General features: G+C 48.5%; 1 long non-coding RNA gene across 1 annotated transcript in view; it reads left to right on the forward strand.

Moving 5' to 3' along the window:
• LOC116937273 (uncharacterized) overlaps positions 1–17608 on the forward strand; it is a 37286-nt gene that overhangs the window by 14540 nt on the left and 5138 nt on the right. The window contains exons 3-4 of the long non-coding RNA XR_012931266.1: positions 4624–4739; positions 6207–6411. This is a non-coding gene — a long non-coding RNA (uncharacterized LOC116937273). The remainder of the gene's footprint in view (positions 1–4623; positions 4740–6206; positions 6412–17608) is intronic.

The raw sequence follows: 17608 nt of genomic DNA on the forward strand, positions 1-17608 counted from the left end.
TCCTTTTGAATGCGGGATGGCTTGAGGAAGGCGACAGGAAACCATGCCTTGAGGAAACTCATTACCTCAATAAATATGACACACACACACGGACACACGTACAACCCCCCCCCCCCCCGCAACACAGAGAAAGATCAAAGGAAGTTCCGGTCCTTTGTGAGAAGGCGAGCCAGAGAAATAAATTTCGGCATAAAAAGAGAGACAGAACCACACAATCACAGCTACCAGCGGCAGAAGACGGCGACCATCAGCTCGGCAAGGACAGCTCAGAAGAGGACAGCAAGCCAGCTCCGGGGCATGGCCTAGAGATCAACAATGCGTGTGAAGCATCGCAGAGAAGAGGGGTGAGGTGATGCTCTATACTGAGTTCGGCATGGACCGACAGAGTATTGCTGAAAGTTATTCTGAGCGTAAATCAATCAACCTCGAGAAAGGGCGGAGAGGGCCAAGCAACAACAAAGCCAGCATTGCAGAAAACCAGCTGCACGCGCAATCGGCACCGCCAGAGAGAGACGGAGCAAGTGAGAGAGCACTCAGAAGCACCACCAGCACCACCAAGCAAGGGTGCCAGCTGCCAGCGGACAAGCGTTGTGCCGACTCGGCTCATCCGGCAGGGGAAAGACCCTGATCAGCCACCCGTGAGCAAGAGTGTCAGCGCCAGCGAGCGCGCTGTGGGTTCGACCCACACGCACACCGACCAGCACCGGCTGGGAACCAAGACAAGAGTGAGGAACTGCAGCCAGCGGACGAGCTGCGGGCGCTATCTAACGACGGATCATCGCGCACGACGGGGAGCATCGTGCCGACTCTTCCACCCAGCTGTGGACAGAACTGTGGCCGCCCGTGTGAAAGAAGGAATGCCAAGCTGTCTGTATGATACACACAACCTCACTCCCTGACCGCTCCGCAGGGAACAATCATATTTTGAAACAAGGGATGCCCAACCCCGGCGTCTGCTTTTTGCAAAGAATTGAACAAGTGGCAAAGAAGACACACAACACGCATATCGGGACAAATCCGATTGTTCCAAAAAGTTATCTTTGTGTTTCAAGAAGGGTTGCCATTCAAAGGTGGTGCATTAAATATCAGCTGATCGTGAAAAGCATTGCTGCCCGTCAAGTTACATGAATACGATGGTTTAGAAGTATTTTACTCATCCGTTTTCGTTAATTGCATAATCTTGAAAATGAATTAATTGATAACTACTCTTGCCTTCGGGACATGTTTCTTTATTGCCTTCGTATGAATATCGTTGCATTAATTTTTAAGGACGTTTTGTTCCTATCGCCGTGTATGCTCGCGTACTCTGAGGAATAATCGATTGTTCTGTTACCCAGTTAACAAACGTGATCATTGCAGGTTAAAGGTATGGATCAATGAGGGGTACATCTCCAGGAGTACTGTGTTGACAATTTCAAGCATAAGCGTTCGCATATTAGAGTGTTAAGGTTTTGTATAGAAATTAAAATTGCTTAACACAAGAAGTGTCTGCGTGGTGCCTTCCTAAGTTCATGCATAATAATCTTAATTATAAGAACTGTATCCTGTGGTGAGATTTGAATTTGGAGACATGACATAAAAACACTAAGACAAAATCAGTAAATGTTAAGCGAGAATAATTGTATCATACCGATTGATAATACGAACCTAGACAGCGAAGCCGAGCTTAATCTAGCATACTTACAGCACACCTGCATAACTTCATACAATTAATTGTATTATGCCGATTGAAAATACTACCCTGGTAAGCGTGACCGGGCCTAATTATCATAACTGCCCACATTAGCATAATTACATACATCCGCATAAATTAATACGATTATATAATCAGCATAATGTATGCTAATTGGTATAATTTATGCATAAAATTAGATCACTTAACATAATTTCGGATAATTACGCATTTTTGTCAAATTTCATTAAATTTGTATTATTTTAATTACATTTTCAAGACCCGGCATATACAACAGGGCCCCTCACTTTCAAGGGCCCCGCGCTAAATGCTTTCAAGCTTTCAATTCCAGTTCAATGATTCGGCACTTGCTCTATTACTATAGTACTATACTGCCATCGATTTTTATGAACGACTGGGTGTTTAAGGTTAGCGATTTGTTGCATTATCTGGCTGTATAGCAAATACAATTACCTTACTATGCAAGTAAAAAAAAATGTGTTTTAATATTTACGTGTGGTTTTTTTAGGGCCCCTTTATACCATATGCTACAGGCCCCGCACGAGGTTAATACGGCACAGGTCACACCCATACCACGGTGGCTAGGAGAAAAACTGCCTCGCCTGGTATACAGGAGGTCGTGGGTTCTATTTCGATCCTGAGGTATGCTCTATATTTAGAGTTTGCGTGTCTCTCTGATCATCATCACGATGGCTAGGAGATGTTAACTGCCTCGTCTGGTACGCAGGGTTTCGTGGGTTCGATCCCGACACTGATGGCTGCTATATATTTGGAGTTTGCATGTCTCTCTCTCAGGGCCGGCCCTAGACTAGCTGCCAGCAACTGGCGCCCGAGGCGAACCATGCAATCAGCGCCCCCACCCCCAAACTCCAAGGAGATGTTAACGACCTCCCCTGGTATGCAGGAGGTCGTGGGTTCGATCCCGACCCTGAAGCTTGCTGTATATTTGAAATTTGCATGTATCTCTCTCTGTGGTGGGCCTTACCTGGTAAAATCATATCTAAAAACACATATCAGGCCCTGTAGTGCGCGGTGAGACCACGAGGCTCGCATAGTGGCTCCATCACTTTGTGCAACAGGCAGGAGTTGTGTTGGCCGTGTCCCTCATAGCAACCACGCGCATTTTGAAGTGGGGCATGGGTTGTGAGTTAGAAATAAGCTACACACACCTGATAAGTTCCATTCAGTCATAGCGTCATTCGTGTCCGCTGTAGTTTAATGATTCAGCTTAATTTATATCAATACGTTTGTGATCAAAATTAGCCGAGTTAAGAGTGGTGGTGCAGTGGTTGTATGTACGTGTGTATGTATGTTGAACCTATTTCGCACCGTATGTAGTCAACCGTGCCAATCGGAGGTGAGGGGGAAGGACAACAAACGAAATGCAAAAATCAGTTATGAAGAAATGAGTTGTCAATATAAATAATTTCAAAGTGCACAGCTCCAGTAGCTTCCCAATATCGGAAGGAAGAGCATTCCAGACGGCCCCAGAAGCACATCTGAAAGTGCATGATGTGGTGTACATTTTTGTTCGATGGAGAGTCAAAAGCTGCCACTGCGAGGATGACGGAGTTTGCGTGATGGTTTATGCTCCTTGACGAGATCAGCAAGGTATTCTGGTTAATTTGTGGCAAGCGCACTATGTGTGTAATGAGTGCTTGGCGAACACCGGGACTGACAGTGTCGTCCTCCTCAACCGCGCGTGACCCTTTTATGTCTTCAATCGTTTCCCCTAATTGTGTTATCAACATAATATCACGAGATACGCAACCTCACAGCTACCGCTAAAATCCCCCTTGAAAGAACATCTCACCCTCACAATAGGGGGCAGCACTTCTCCACCCACTCTGTCACCCAGAGTAATGTTCGTCAGTAAACCATCTCTCGATCCGCGAGCGTGATAGTTCTTGAAAATTGCTCGAAATTCAGAATTTTGCGAATCCAGAAACATTGGTTCCATTTGGGGAAAAATGGGGGGGATTGCTCCTGTTACAAGTGAACATTGGGTAAGAAATTGGCTAAAATAAATAATAAACTGCACAGAACAAGTTTTTTTTTTACCTTTAACGATGATTATTTTTATTCTTAGCTCTTTCGGTAAAGTCACGTTGAAGGGAAACAATAATATAATAATATATATATATATAAAACAATAAAAATTATCACGACGTTTCGACCATAACACAAACGGTCGTCATCAGGTGTGTCGGTTTGTGTTATGGTCGAAACGTCGTGAGAATTTGTATTGTTTTATATATATTTTATTTTAGGGTTTCCCTTCAACGTGACTTTACCGAAAGAGCTAAGAATATGAATTACTGCAGTCACGAAAGCTTTAAATCAAAATTTACAGATGATTATTTTGATTTGACAATGATTCGTAAAATGTATAACTGAGTCAACTGTAAGTACGTATAAAGTAACAAATGCACAATAGCGAGTTCAGGACAAAGCGGGCGGCCCAGAGCGGGCTCGCCTCATCTTCACAGTGGACCGTTTCAAATGTAGTAAAACTATATTATTTTATTATGTTTTATTTTATTTATGTTATTATTTCCCTTCTAAGTGACTTTACCGAAAGAACCAAGAATATGAATCCCTGCAGTCACGGAAGCTTTAAATTGTAGTAAAAATCTGCGGTCTGTCGGGACTTTCATAGAACTCTCGAATACTGAAGTTTAGCAGGTTCGCGAATAGGGAATTAGTATGCATTTAGTAACGTGCGAATATGCGAAACTAGAAATTGTCATAAGCTTGCGCATACGGAGGGTTGTACTCAATTCATTTCCCAGAGATGAGATTTTGAAAAGGTATCCGTGTATGTGTGGAGATGGCATGGTTTGTTGATGCTTCCAGGCTGCTCATATCCAGCTATTAAAGTTCAATGATGGTGGTCTCTGCATTCGTTTTGCACATTTTTCTTTATGTAGCAAATAGCCCCATTCAGCACATGGCGGCTGTTGAAGGCGAAGATGTGCTCCTTAACTGTTCAACATCATCCACAATGTACCGCGTGCGATGGAGATATGGACAGTCTAACACAACGGTGAGTATTGCATTATCCCTGATTACACGTGGTGTTACCGATTTTGCACATTTTAGGGATTATCAGCCCAATGCAATATCCGTCTGTATTGCTACACACAGTGTGAATATCGCTCGTGCAGAATGTGCCGTATTTAAAATAATGTTAAGAAATACATTACAAGTAAACGGTCTTAGGTCGAAGTTCCTTTTAGAGATCTCTCTCGTTAGTCTAAGCCCGTGCTTTTTAACCTTAACTGCACCCCTGCTTCTCAATCGTTACACATGTTTCATGTTCATAAATACATAGGTTTGATGAAACAAAGAGGTTGTAATTGCGTGCCCGTGCCTAATTTGTCTGTCAATGATTTACCTTCGAAAACAATCTGGCCATGTCTCACACTCCTAGAAAGGGCATCTCGCACCCACATGGGGTGCATGCTCCCCAGGTTAAGAACCACTTGTCTAAGCTGTCCAGAGACCCCATTCAGAGGTGGGGTGCATGCACCCCAGGTTAAGAACCACTAATCTAACCTGTCCAGAGACCCCATTCAGAGATGGGGGTCCGTCAGCAATCTTAACAGACCGCAGCTCTTTCGCCAGCATTGCCTCTTAATACCTCTCACACCACGGTTAGTGGTATAGTTTTACAATATGGAGCATACTAGGGCCTCGCAGCTGTCTCTCTCCCCCTCCTCTGTTCCGACCATGGACGAACTCGTCCATCTGAACGGGGCCCGTAGCTATCCGTGGTGCTGAAATTTGAGGGTAAGAATCCACCGATTTTTTCGCCATATAGCATTGTGATATATAACGACTTATTGTTGGTAGCTTAGCTGATTGGAGAATATAGAGTTTATTGATAACATGAAGGTAATTTATATTTTAGTTTTTATTGGTTCACTATATAGTACTGTGAATAGCTCAGATGTGTAGTCATTTCTGTGACCAGTCACTAGCTAATCACTCAGTTGTTTCAATGCTGGATTCGCCTAGTTATTTCAATGCTAAATTCTCCTGTTTGATTTGTACTAAGGGCCTCGGTGAATGTGTATGCTCTGACTTTAACGTAGCTATTTCTGCAGCAGGTACAAGCTCTATTTCTGCAGCAGGCGCTTTGTTCCTCTCACACAGCTTAAAGGCCGTATCTGAACATGGCTCTTTCACTCCAGCGCTGTCCTACCAGACAGTCTCGCCCCCTTCACCTGATGAAGGCCGCTTGTGTTGTGGCCGAAACGTCGTGAGAATATTATTGTGTTATTTTATTTTATCAATTTATTATTTTATTATCATTCTACGTGACTTTACCGAAAGAACCAAAGAAGATGTTATAAATGGTTCAATATAAATATAACAGGAGATTTTCAATAGAGTTCATCTGCATAGTTTTTTGGAGAGTGCAATGCCAGCCAACTGGTATAAATATACAAACACTAATGTGCAACAATTAAAACAAATTTCTGAACGTGTAACATATCTTGTTCCACAGATATTATATTGTAACATTCAATCTATCACATCCTGCAACCCACTTCTCTGCTACGTGGTTTTCTCTGGGAACCTGAGCAGTGGAAATGGCTCCATCACTCTGATTTCAGTCCCAGCGAACGCGAGTGGAATGTACCGCTGTTTTCTGAAAACCAGCACAGCTGATCGTCATGAGATGGGTTACAATTTGACAGTAACTTCTCAAGGTAATGCCACAAAGCTTGAGATGTAATGAAACGTCTGCATATATAAATTCATATTAACCATTCACTCGATGTAAATAAATTACACACGTTGTGGTTTTAGTTTGTAACAATTATAGTGGTGCATCGATTAATATGTCTGAACATCACAAAACATTCATATTATTTGTGTAAGCAAGAATCGATTGTTTACCTGCATGCGTGTGTTCTATGTATTCAGCTCACTTTTCTCCGAAGATACTAGAGGCCGCTTCATTCACAACAATGTAAAGAAAATAGATTCCAGAATAAAATCACAATCCTTGAATCGCAACAATGCATGCTACTATTAATTTTAATCATAACAAATGTTTTTTTTCTCTCTCCCAATGTTAACTCAGATGCACTGTAAAATCTCAAACTAGCTCAGGCAGCTTGGCACCCGAGTTTAAATCCTTGCTTGGGGAGGGGAACTCAGCCATCATCCTTCAAAGGGTTGACTAAATGAGAACTACTTTGTGGGGAAATAAATTAATATTTATATATTTTTAAGGAGGGCCACGTTAGCGAGATGTTATCTTCGTCGAAGGTTGAATCTTTACCCTGACACCTGCTGCTGTATATTTGGAGTTTGCGTCCCTCTCAATCTCCGTAGTAGCTTTGATTTTTTCCGGGTACCTCCACATGCAAATCAACATCACACGTTTAGATAACTGGCTGCTATAAATTCCCAAGTGATGAGCCCCTTTGTTGAGCTATCATTTCTGGCCAAGTCACTTATATAAAAAAAGAGCTACATAGCTTAGTGGAGCCTGACCTGGCAAAATACAAAATAATACTCTTTGGTTCTTTCGGTAAAGTCACGTAGGTAGAAAAAAGTAATAGATCACGATGTTTTGATTGTGTTGCGATCAAAACGTCGTGATCTATTATATTTTTTCTACCTATGTGACTTTAACGAAAGAACCAAAAATATGGATTCCTGCAGTCACAAAAGCTTCAAATCAAGATTTGAATTTTTATTTTATTATGTTATGTGCACAGAATAGGTGGCAGGTGGCTCCAGAGCCACAACATTCACTTACCGGGATGTCAAGCGATAGCTAAATAGAGAAATACCGTTGACTGTATACTTATTAACTCTTGATGGAAAACTCTGTCAAATCGCAGAGCGTCTGTAGCCTGGAGTTTGATACAGACCATTGCTAATTTATCACAACCAGCTTAAACGATTGTCCAACAAGAGGTCTCCTACAACGCCCAATCTATAATATAGAAAAACAAGTCCTCAACATTGACAACCAATTCACGACTCTTTCAAAATGAGCAACTGACAGACTGGGACCCAGTTTATTCTCGACTCTGTAGAACAACGGCGCAAAGAAAAAACGCAAAACACGACTACAAGTCTTCACGAAAGACTTCACGAAGAACCAAAGCAAGACTCAGATCTGGGATGGCCGCCATCAGTGGTCAAGATGAGAAAGCCGCAGCGACATGGGAGCGGTGACTCTCTCAGATGGGTAACAAAGCGAGCGATTCCCTTTTACCCACTTCGGGCATCTGTAGCTGGAGCCTACCGCAATGCGTTCCTGCCACACTTATGATGCTAAGTGGCCACCTGGTTCAGAGAGGTGAATAGCTTACTGGGGGGGGGGGGCAGGGGGGGTCAAATGGGCGATGTGCACGGCGGTTCTTTGCCTTGTGTCTGCTCCCAATTTGCTCTTGTAGAGAGCCGGGGATGAAGACCTCACCATTGAACAAAGACAGTCGTATATATGCACGTATGTGGAACTTATTTTGCACCGTGCATTGCCAACCGTGTTAATTGGAGGTGCGGAATGGAGGTAAAACCGCATCGTGCAGCGCTTTCAGATGCTGCCGCTGCTCCTTCTGCAGGGCCCCTCCGAAACGCCCTCCCTCTCCTCCCTCCCACCTTGTTTATGAAACGTCTGCGCGATCTAGCCCACAACAGCTTAATAATATAATATTGGTCGCGGAAGCCTACGACGTGTTGAATCAAAGTACTATCGTGCACACGCAAATGGGTAGATTGTTTAAAGCTTACCAATGCACATTCGTCCTTGAAAGTGTTTAATCAGCAGTACGGATCCTGTATGGTATCTTCCAGAACAAAACACTACTTGCGATTTTGCAATTAATGCTTTTTTTGCTCTGGCGTGTTCCTTAAACGTTTGTACACCACTTTTATACGTTTTATTTTTTTCACAATTCGGTAAGCCCCTAATAGCAACATATCATTTTGTTGAAGCTTCGTCCCTGTAGGATCATATTTACAAGGGTCGTCGTGTTACAGACAGACAGGCAGAAAGGACTTATGCATTATCACCTTCGTCGTCAATTGTAGAAAGGTTAATCTAAACTAATTTTAAACTATTTTAAACCAGGTATGGCCCACTGTGTTACTTAATAATATGTCAACCAAAGAGTAACAGTTAGATTAGAGTATGGGGAGACACAAGAATTTGACATTGGGAAAGGAGTAAGACAGGGCTGTATACTGTCTCCTTACCTATCCAATTTGTACAGCAAGCGTATTTTGTGAGAGGCAGGCCTAGATTCCATTGAAGCACGCGTGAATATTATAGACGGAAGAATAAACAACGTAAGATTTAAATTTCGATTTAAAGCTTTCGTGACTGCAAGGATTCATGTTCTTTGGTTCTTTCGGTAAAGTCACATAGAATGAGAATAAAATAATAAATTGATGAAATAAAATAACACAATAATATTCTCACGACGTTTCGGCCACAACACAAGTGGCCTTCATCAGGTGAAGGGACGAGATTGTCTGGAGGACAGCGCTGGAGTGAAAAAGCCACGCTCAGATCACGACCTTTAAGCTGTGTGAGAAGAAACAAAGCGCCTTGACAATGGAATTAGCATATAATTTAGCATTGAAATGGCTGAGTGATTAGCTTGTGACTGGTCACAGAAATGGCTATGTTAAAGTTAAAGCATACACATCCGCAAAGGCACCCCTTGACAAAGGAATTAGCATAGAATTTAGCATTGAAATAGCTAAGTTAAAGTATACACATCCGCAGAGGCACCCCTTGACAAAGGAATTAGCATAGAATTTAGCATTGAAATAGCTTGTAACTGGTCACAGAAATAGCTATGTTAAAGTCAGAGCATATACATTCCCCGAGGCACCTAGAACTAATCAAACAGGATAATTTAGCATTGAAATAACTAGGCGAATTTCGCATTGAAATAACTGAGTGATTAGCTTGTGACTGGTCACAGAAATGGCTATGTTGAAGTCAAGGCCTACACATCTGAGCTATGCACAGTAACTGGGTATATAGTGAACCAATAAAAAACTAAAATATAAATTACCTCAATGTTATCAATAAACTCTATATTCTCCAATCAGCTAAGCTACCAACAATAAGTCGTTATATATCACAATGCTATATGGCGAAAAAATGGGTGGATTCTTACCCTCAACTTTAACAACACGGATAGCTACGGGTCCCGTTCAGACGGACGAGTTCATCCATGGTCGGTACAGACGAGGGGGAGAGAGACAGCTGCTAGGCGCTGTTATACTCCATGTTGTAAACCATACCATTAACCGTGGTGTGAGAGCTATTAAGAGTCAATGCCAGCGAAAGAGCTGAGGTCTGAAGGTCATCGTAAAATACAATTAATTAAGAAAGGAAATGGTTTAAAACATATTTCCAATGGTTACTAAGCCAGAATCCATCTTCTCGGTTGAAATTGTCTCTGTGCTTGTGTAGTGGGTTCCAGGACACGGAGACGGCAGAATAGAAGCAGCAATATTTATTTAAACCTTAACAAGGGTTACACTAGAAGGGGTAGCGGCCCCTCCACCCGTATAACTCAGGAACACACCCCAGGCTCTCTAGCCTAAGCTCTAGGCTCCCAGTTCCTCCTGGTAGGGCTCTAAGGGAGGCTATCAGATCCGGCCCTGGTTAGGCACAGATCTCGGCACCCCGCCGACCAGACCGGCCCTTAGAAGGACTCTGACTCTGGGGCTCTGGGGCCGCACCACTGGCTTGCTGTGCCGGCCCTGAAAAGGGCAGCGGTCACAGGAGTTCCAGGGTCTCACCTAGCTGGCCTTCTTTCTTCACTGGTTGCTTCAGCCTCGGGCCCCACACTCTGCCCCGAGCTCCCTGGCTCCCCGCACTTTATACCCACTGGAGCCTTAGCGGACGTTGTTGTAGCCCCCAAGTTGTGGGTGAACCACACCTTCCCGTGCCATTTGTTTATTCCCCATAGCACCCCTACATCACCCCCTCCCATGTAACCCGCAGCCGTCCCGGCTGCAACAATACTCGAACAATAAACACAACAAACCCCCACCCGTGCGTGCCTCATAAGAACGAACACCCCAATAAATAACCCAACCCACCTATACAAAATTACACTATATACACATATACATTGTACCCCCACCCCCATCAACGCAGCAAGAAAACTTAACAGTGAACAACAAGAGTAACAAGAACCATTATTACAACAAGCGGCGCATTTTGGCGCGAGTCCGTTTTGCGGGTCCATCGTAGGGGGAGGGTCCGGTCGGCCCGGCAGTGGGCACCGGCTGTGCAGGTGCACCGTCTTCCGTCACCCCGGAAGGGCAAACTCCGTCCCCACCGGGTGGCGCAGGCGCGCTGGAAGCCGCCATTCTTGAGGCGCCTGAAGGTGGAACAGTTAGCGAAGCAACAAGGGCAAGTGACGAAGACGCCGTCCGGGAGTCAGCGGACACATCACATGCTCGGCCTGTGTAATGTGGTGGAGGGACGCGCGGCGCCACAAACGGCTTCAGACGCGAGGGGTGTACGTACCAGCGGCGTTTCTCCCACTGGATACGAACGCACTGCGGCCGCATAACCTTCACAATAACCACAGGGCCCCTCCAAGGCCGCAACAATTTCGCCGAGGTCGCCAACGGCACCTGAGGGCAGTGCAGCCAGGCTTGATCGCCTGGCTTCCACGCATGTGTGCGTGATTGGCGCGATCCCAACCTCTCATTGGCCTTCTGCCGAGAGGAAGAGTTTTGGGCCGCTGCCTCCCGCGCCTCGGTCAACCTCAGGATATTAAATTTAACGTGGTCGGCCAATTTCGATTTTCTGCTGGTTTCCGAGACGCGGAGCTGAGTCGCAATTGGTGGGTCAACGTCGCGACCGTACATCAAAAAGAACGGCGAGAAGCCGGTTGCCGCGTGAGGAGCCATTCTATAGGCGGCCAAAACCCCCGGAATGTGAAGGTCCCAATTGGTCTGGGAGTCACACACCTGGTGACACAACATAGATGTGAGCGTCCTATGCAGCCGCTCCACCATGCCATCGGTTTGTGGGTGATAGGGGGAAGTGCGAATCTTTTTCGTACCAAGAAGCGCACACACCTCGTGCAGAAGGACGCCAGAGAAGTTCTTCCCTTGGTCAGTCAGCAGCCGTTCGGGAGCACCCTTGTCGAGGACATAGCCCTGGACAAAGGCCTCGGCAACGGCTGCTGCTGACTGGTTAGCGAGAGGCCATGCCATAGGCCATCGGGTGAAATATTCCACGCCAACCAGCAGGTACTTGTTACCCCTAGGGGTCGCAGGGAAGGGCCCCAATATACCGAGTGCGACGAGTTCGTTAACCCGAGAGACCGTGATAGATTGTAGCGGTGGGCAGGCGCCTTTCGCTGGTGGTTTTCGTTGGGCGCACTGAGTGCATGCACCCAGGAGGTCATCCACATCCATTGCCATACCCGGCCAGAAGAAATCCAGCTGGAGCACGGCAAGGGTCTTGTGGGTCCCCAGGTGCAAAAGCCGCTCGTGTGCGGCCCAAACGGCCTTACCCCGCAAAGCGGATGGCACCACAAGCCTGTGACGGCAGGTCCTCCCATCCCAATGCATTAGGAGCCCCTGGAGCAGCCCGTACGAATCAATCCCCGCGACCCCCCGCACGGAACCCCCTGCGCGACGACGCAACGCGAGGAGGGATGCGTCCTCCATCTGGAGGCGCCCCCATTCCGCAACGGACAACCCCAGCAAGGAGTCCGCACCTCCCTCCCCGACAGGACCCTCAGGCAAGGGGTCCTCAGTGGCAGCAGCGAGAATCGGGATATCTAAGGGGGGGCTATCGTCTGGCGGCTTACAACGCCCCGATCCCCTGAGACAAGCGCAATCTGAGGCGGGCGGCAGGCGAGACAGCACATTCGCATTAGTGTGCCGAGCACCCTTCCGATATGTGGTCGTGAAATCATAATCCTGAAGGATTTCGAGCCATCGGGACAATTGCCCCGAAGGCTGCGTCACCCGCAAGGCATATTGTAATGCCGCATGGTCCATACGGACAGTGAAATGCCGACCGTACAGGTATGGGCGATACTGTTGCATAAAAAATACAATAGCCAAGAGTTCCCGACGCGTGACGCAGTATCTCTGTTCCGCCGGAGACAAAACCTTACTGCCATAAGCCACGACGTGTTCCACACCACAGATCACCTGTGAGAGCACACCCCCAATGCCCGTATTGCTGGCGTCTGTATCGAGCAGGAAGGGTTCCGATAAATCGGGGTAGCTCAATGGAGGGGCACGCACGAGAGCGTCGCGAAGGGAACAAAAGCGACCTCCTCCTCCTGGCCCCAGTGAAATTTCACTCCCTTCGCCGTCAGAGCTTGTAAGGGCTTAGCAATGGTCGCGAAATCCGCGACGAACCGCCAGTAATAAGACGCAAATCCAATGAAACTCCTGACCTCAGCCACCGAGGTGGGGGTTGGCCAGGAGCTGACACACTGCGTCTTTGCGGGATCGGTGGATATGCCCGAGTGGCTGACGATGTGCCCCAAATAGCGTACGGATTCCCGTAGCAGGTGGCACTTTTGCGGCTTAAATTTCAAATTCGCAGCAGGCATTTTGAGGAACACCGCGCGCAAGCGCAAAAGGTGTTCGTCAAATGTCTTGCTGAACACGATGACGTCATCCAGATAGATCAAACGGACGTTCCACTGTAAGCCAGCCAAAACCAGTTCCATAAGGCACTGAAATGTCGCCGGAGCGGAGTGTAATCCCATAGGTAACCGGTTAAATTGGAATAGGCCGTGTGGTGTGCGAAACGCAGTCTTTGGCTTGGACTCATCATCCAATGGGAGTTGCCAGAATCCGGATAACAAGTCCAACGTAGAAAAAAAACGTGCGCCAGCCAGAGCATCCAGAGATTCGTCCATCCGGGGAAGTGGATACGCGTCGGCCACGGAGATCTTATTAAGGCGGCGAAAATCCACACAGAATCGCAAGGACCCATCGTGCTTTTTGACAAGCACTATGGGTGCTCCCCATGGACTGGTGGAAGGGGCTATAATGTCTGAAGCCAGCATGTCATCCACTGCCGATTTGACATGATCTTTTTCGGCCGGACTTAACCGAAAAGGATTCTGGCGTACCGGGGCATTGTCACCCGTGTCAATGTGGTGACGCAACAATTTCGTGCACCCAATGTCATATTTGTGTTTACTAAAGACATCGGAAAATTCGTCAGAAGGGTGCGTAGGCCGGCACGCTGGGAGTCGGACAGATCACTCGTGCCCGAACATAGTGCGTCCATCCAACTATCGTCCCCCTCAGAATGCGGTTGAGCCAGAGGATTGGTCCCCACATTACCCATAACCGTGTCTACCACGGGGACCGGCGTCGCGTGCGCGAGTACAGTTTCCTGAGGAATGACGGCCGTCTGTACGCCAACGTTAAGGACGAGGATAAACGGGTCATCGCTCCCCTTAACGAGCGTTTGAGCGGCCACCAGATCCAGCCCGTTTTCCCCAGCCCTCGAGGGCCCTAACAGAATTCCCTGGTCCAGAACACCGGGCAAGAAAGGCCGACGCAAGCGAAGGGGCACGAGCATTTGCGCCCCTGGAGGTACACGCACCGTCCGAGTGATGAACGCTTGTATCGACGCGCACGCTGCCCTTGAGGTGACAGGGGAAGGCAGGAATGTTACCCGTCGGCCCGAGGGAAGCTCGATGCAACCCTGATCAATTAGAATTTTAATCGGCATTTTGCCCAAAAAGTCCGTCCCCAACAAGCACGGAACCGCCAGCGAGGACGAGACTAATATCGGCCCGGAGAGTTTGATATCGCCAATGCAAATTTGTGCTCGAATTTGGCCTATGATACCCAGCGAACCCCCGTTCGCTGCGTAACACGGAACGGTGACTGGGAGCAAGGGGCGGCTTTGAACGGGAAGAATATTATGAATCAAGTCGGACACAATGGTCGCCGAAGCTCCCGTATCGACGAGGATACGCACCACGACCCCGTCAATGCGACCCGCGACCACGGACGAGCCTGCCGACGCAGCAACAATGCGGTAGGCCAATTCCGTCCACTGCCCCGGCCCGAGCACCCTCTCGACCCCGCCGCCACCCAACAAACCAATGGGCATACCCCGAGGCCCGTACACCGAAACGCGCGAGGTGGGGACAGGTGTGTGCACAGGCCGAGCAGGTGGGGTGCCGCGACTTGCCGGGTTGCGATGCGGAGGCCTGTAGGCTGGAGCGCCGTCCGACCATCCCGGCTGTTGTTGACGAGGCGCCCGGCATTCCGCAGCCACGTGGCCCTTGCGGCCACAGTTGTAGCACGTGATGAGCACCTTGGGGTGCTCCTGGCGATCCGGTGTGGTCCGAGCCGGCCTCCCTCCAGATCTCGACTCCACCGGGCGACCCGCCGCGAAGACCTCCTCGGAGGGGGGGATGGTCGGCGTCCCAGCGCACACCGCAGCTGCGCCCTTGGGGACGAGAGGTGATCGACGCTGCGCTATCAGGTGCGCGTGGATGTGTCTTGCTGCCCGCAAGGAGCACATGTCCGCGTCGTCCTCTACGACGATGACGATCTGTAGCTCCTTGGCCAACGCCAGGAGCTTCTCCGTCACCATCGCGTCCACCCCTTCGCCGTCCATCCGCGGGAAAGCCGCTTTTGCGAGGGCCAGGAGAGCCGTGCGATATGCCAGCGGTGGCTCCTTCTGGCCCCTGCACCGCTCGTGGAAGAGTTTGCGGCAGTCCGACGATGGCCCGTAGACTATGGTGAGGACCTGGAGCGCCGACTGTAGCGTAGATCGCGTTGATCTGGGAGCTGTGATGAGCGTAGCAAGGGCGTCATCGTCCAGCATGGCCGGTAGCGCACTCAAAGCCTCGTTGTCCGTCCAGCCGGCCATCTCTTGATGAGCGAGAAAGCGGCGTTGAAAGGCCCCCCAGTCGCCGCCGTCTGAAACGAACTCCTTCAACACCGGCAGGCGTTGTTGAAAGGATGGCTTCGTCTCTGAGAGGTGCCGCGCGCCATCTCCGGCCTTTCCGCCGGTGATAGAGGGGCTGGGGACACCCATCGGCGGTCGCGCAGGTGATGACGATGCGCCCGCCGATTGGTCCTGACAGCGGGCGTCCGTTGGTGATGACGTCACCACCGCTGATTGGCCCACAGCGTCCACGTGGAGCTGCGACCCTCCAATCGCCGTGGCGGACACTGTCATGGCGGCAAATCCGAAATCTGGTGGCTGTGTTTCGGCGGGAATGGCTGTTGAACAGCGTTCGTCTCTCTGCCGCCTTTGCGCCCGCAGCCCCGCGCGGTAGATTTCCTCCAGCGTGGAAGACGCGGCATACAGCAGCTCAGCCAGTCGAGAGTGAGCCGCCTGCAACCCGTCCTCCATCGGCGGCCACTCCTCCAGCGGCAGCTGCTGTTGGGGCGTCTGGGGCATCCCAGGATCGTCGGCCGCGGCTTCTGGCGCAATCCCAGGTGAGCCGTCCTCCTTCTGGGGTTCCTGTGATCGGTTTGTACTCCTTGTGTCCATTTTAAGACCACTTCTGACACCAGTTGTAGTGGGTTCCAGGACACGGAGACGGCAGAATAGAAGCAGCACTATTTATTTAAACCTTAACAAGGGTTACACTAGAAGGGGTAGCGGCCCCTCCACCCGTATAACTCAGGAACACACCCCAGGCTCTCTAGCCTAAGCTCTAGGCTCCCAGTTCCTCCTGGTAGGGCTCTAAGGGAGGCTATCAGATCCGGCCCTGGTTAGGCACAGATCTCGGCACCCCGCCGACCAGACCGGCCCTTGGAAGGACTCTGACTCTGGGGCTCTGGGGCCGCACCACTGGCTTGCTGTGCCGGCCCTGAAAAGGGCAGCGGTCACAGGAGTTCCAGGGTCTCACCTAGCTGGCCTTCTTTCTTCACTGGTTGCTTCAGCCTCGGGCCCTACACTCTGCCCCGAGCTCCCTGGCTCCCCGCACTTTATACCCACTGGAGCCTTAGTGGACGTTGGTGTAGCCACCAAGGTGTGGGTGATCCACACCTGCCCGTGCCATGTGTTTATCCCCATAGCACCCCTACACTTGTATATGTGAATGGCCTCATGAACGAATCTCTCATGGTAGCCGGTTGCATTTTACCATGACTTTCAGACCGCAGCTCTTTCGCTGGCATTGACTCTTAATAGCTCTCACACCACGGTTAATGGTATGGTTTACAACATGGAGTATAACAGCGCCTCGCAGCTGTCTCTCTCCCCCTCCTCTGTACCGACCATGGATGAACTCGTCCGTCTGAACGGGACCCGTAGCAATCCGTGTTGCTAAAGTTGAGGGTAAGAATCCACCCATTTTTTCGCCATATAGCATTGTGATATATAACGACTTATTGTTGGTAGCTTAGCTGATTGGAGAATATAGAGTTTATTGATAACATTGAGGTAATTTATATTTTAGTTTTATATTGGTTCACTATATACCCAGTTACTGTGAATAGCTCAGATGTGTAGGCCTTGACTTCAACATAGCCATTTCTGTGACCAGTCACAAGCTAATCACTCAGTTATTTCAGTGCTAAATTCGCCTAGTTATTTCAATGCTAAATTCTCCTGTTTGATTTGTACTAGGTGCCTCGGTGAATGTATATGCTCTGACTTTAACATAGCTATTTCTGTGACCAGTTACAAGCTAATCACTCAGCTATTTCAATGCTAAATTCAATGCTAATTCCTTTGTCAAGGGGTGCCTTTGCGGATGTGTATGCTTTAACTTTAACATAGCCATTTCTGTGACCAGTCACAAGCTAATCACTCAGCCATTTCAATGCTAAATTATATGCTAATTCCTTTGTCAAGGCGCTTTGTTTCTTCTCACACAGCTTAAAGGTCGTGATCTGAGCGTGGCTTTTTCACTCCAGCGCTATCCTCAAGACAGTCTCGTCCCTTCA

The sequence above is a fragment of the Petromyzon marinus genome, chromosome 83 (assembly GCF_048934315.1).
Source record: "Petromyzon marinus isolate PM22_M1 ecotype Great Lakes invasive population chromosome 83, UKy_Petmar_22M1.pri1.0, whole genome shotgun sequence".
NCBI lineage: Eukaryota > Metazoa > Chordata > Hyperoartia > Petromyzontiformes > Petromyzontidae > Petromyzon > Petromyzon marinus.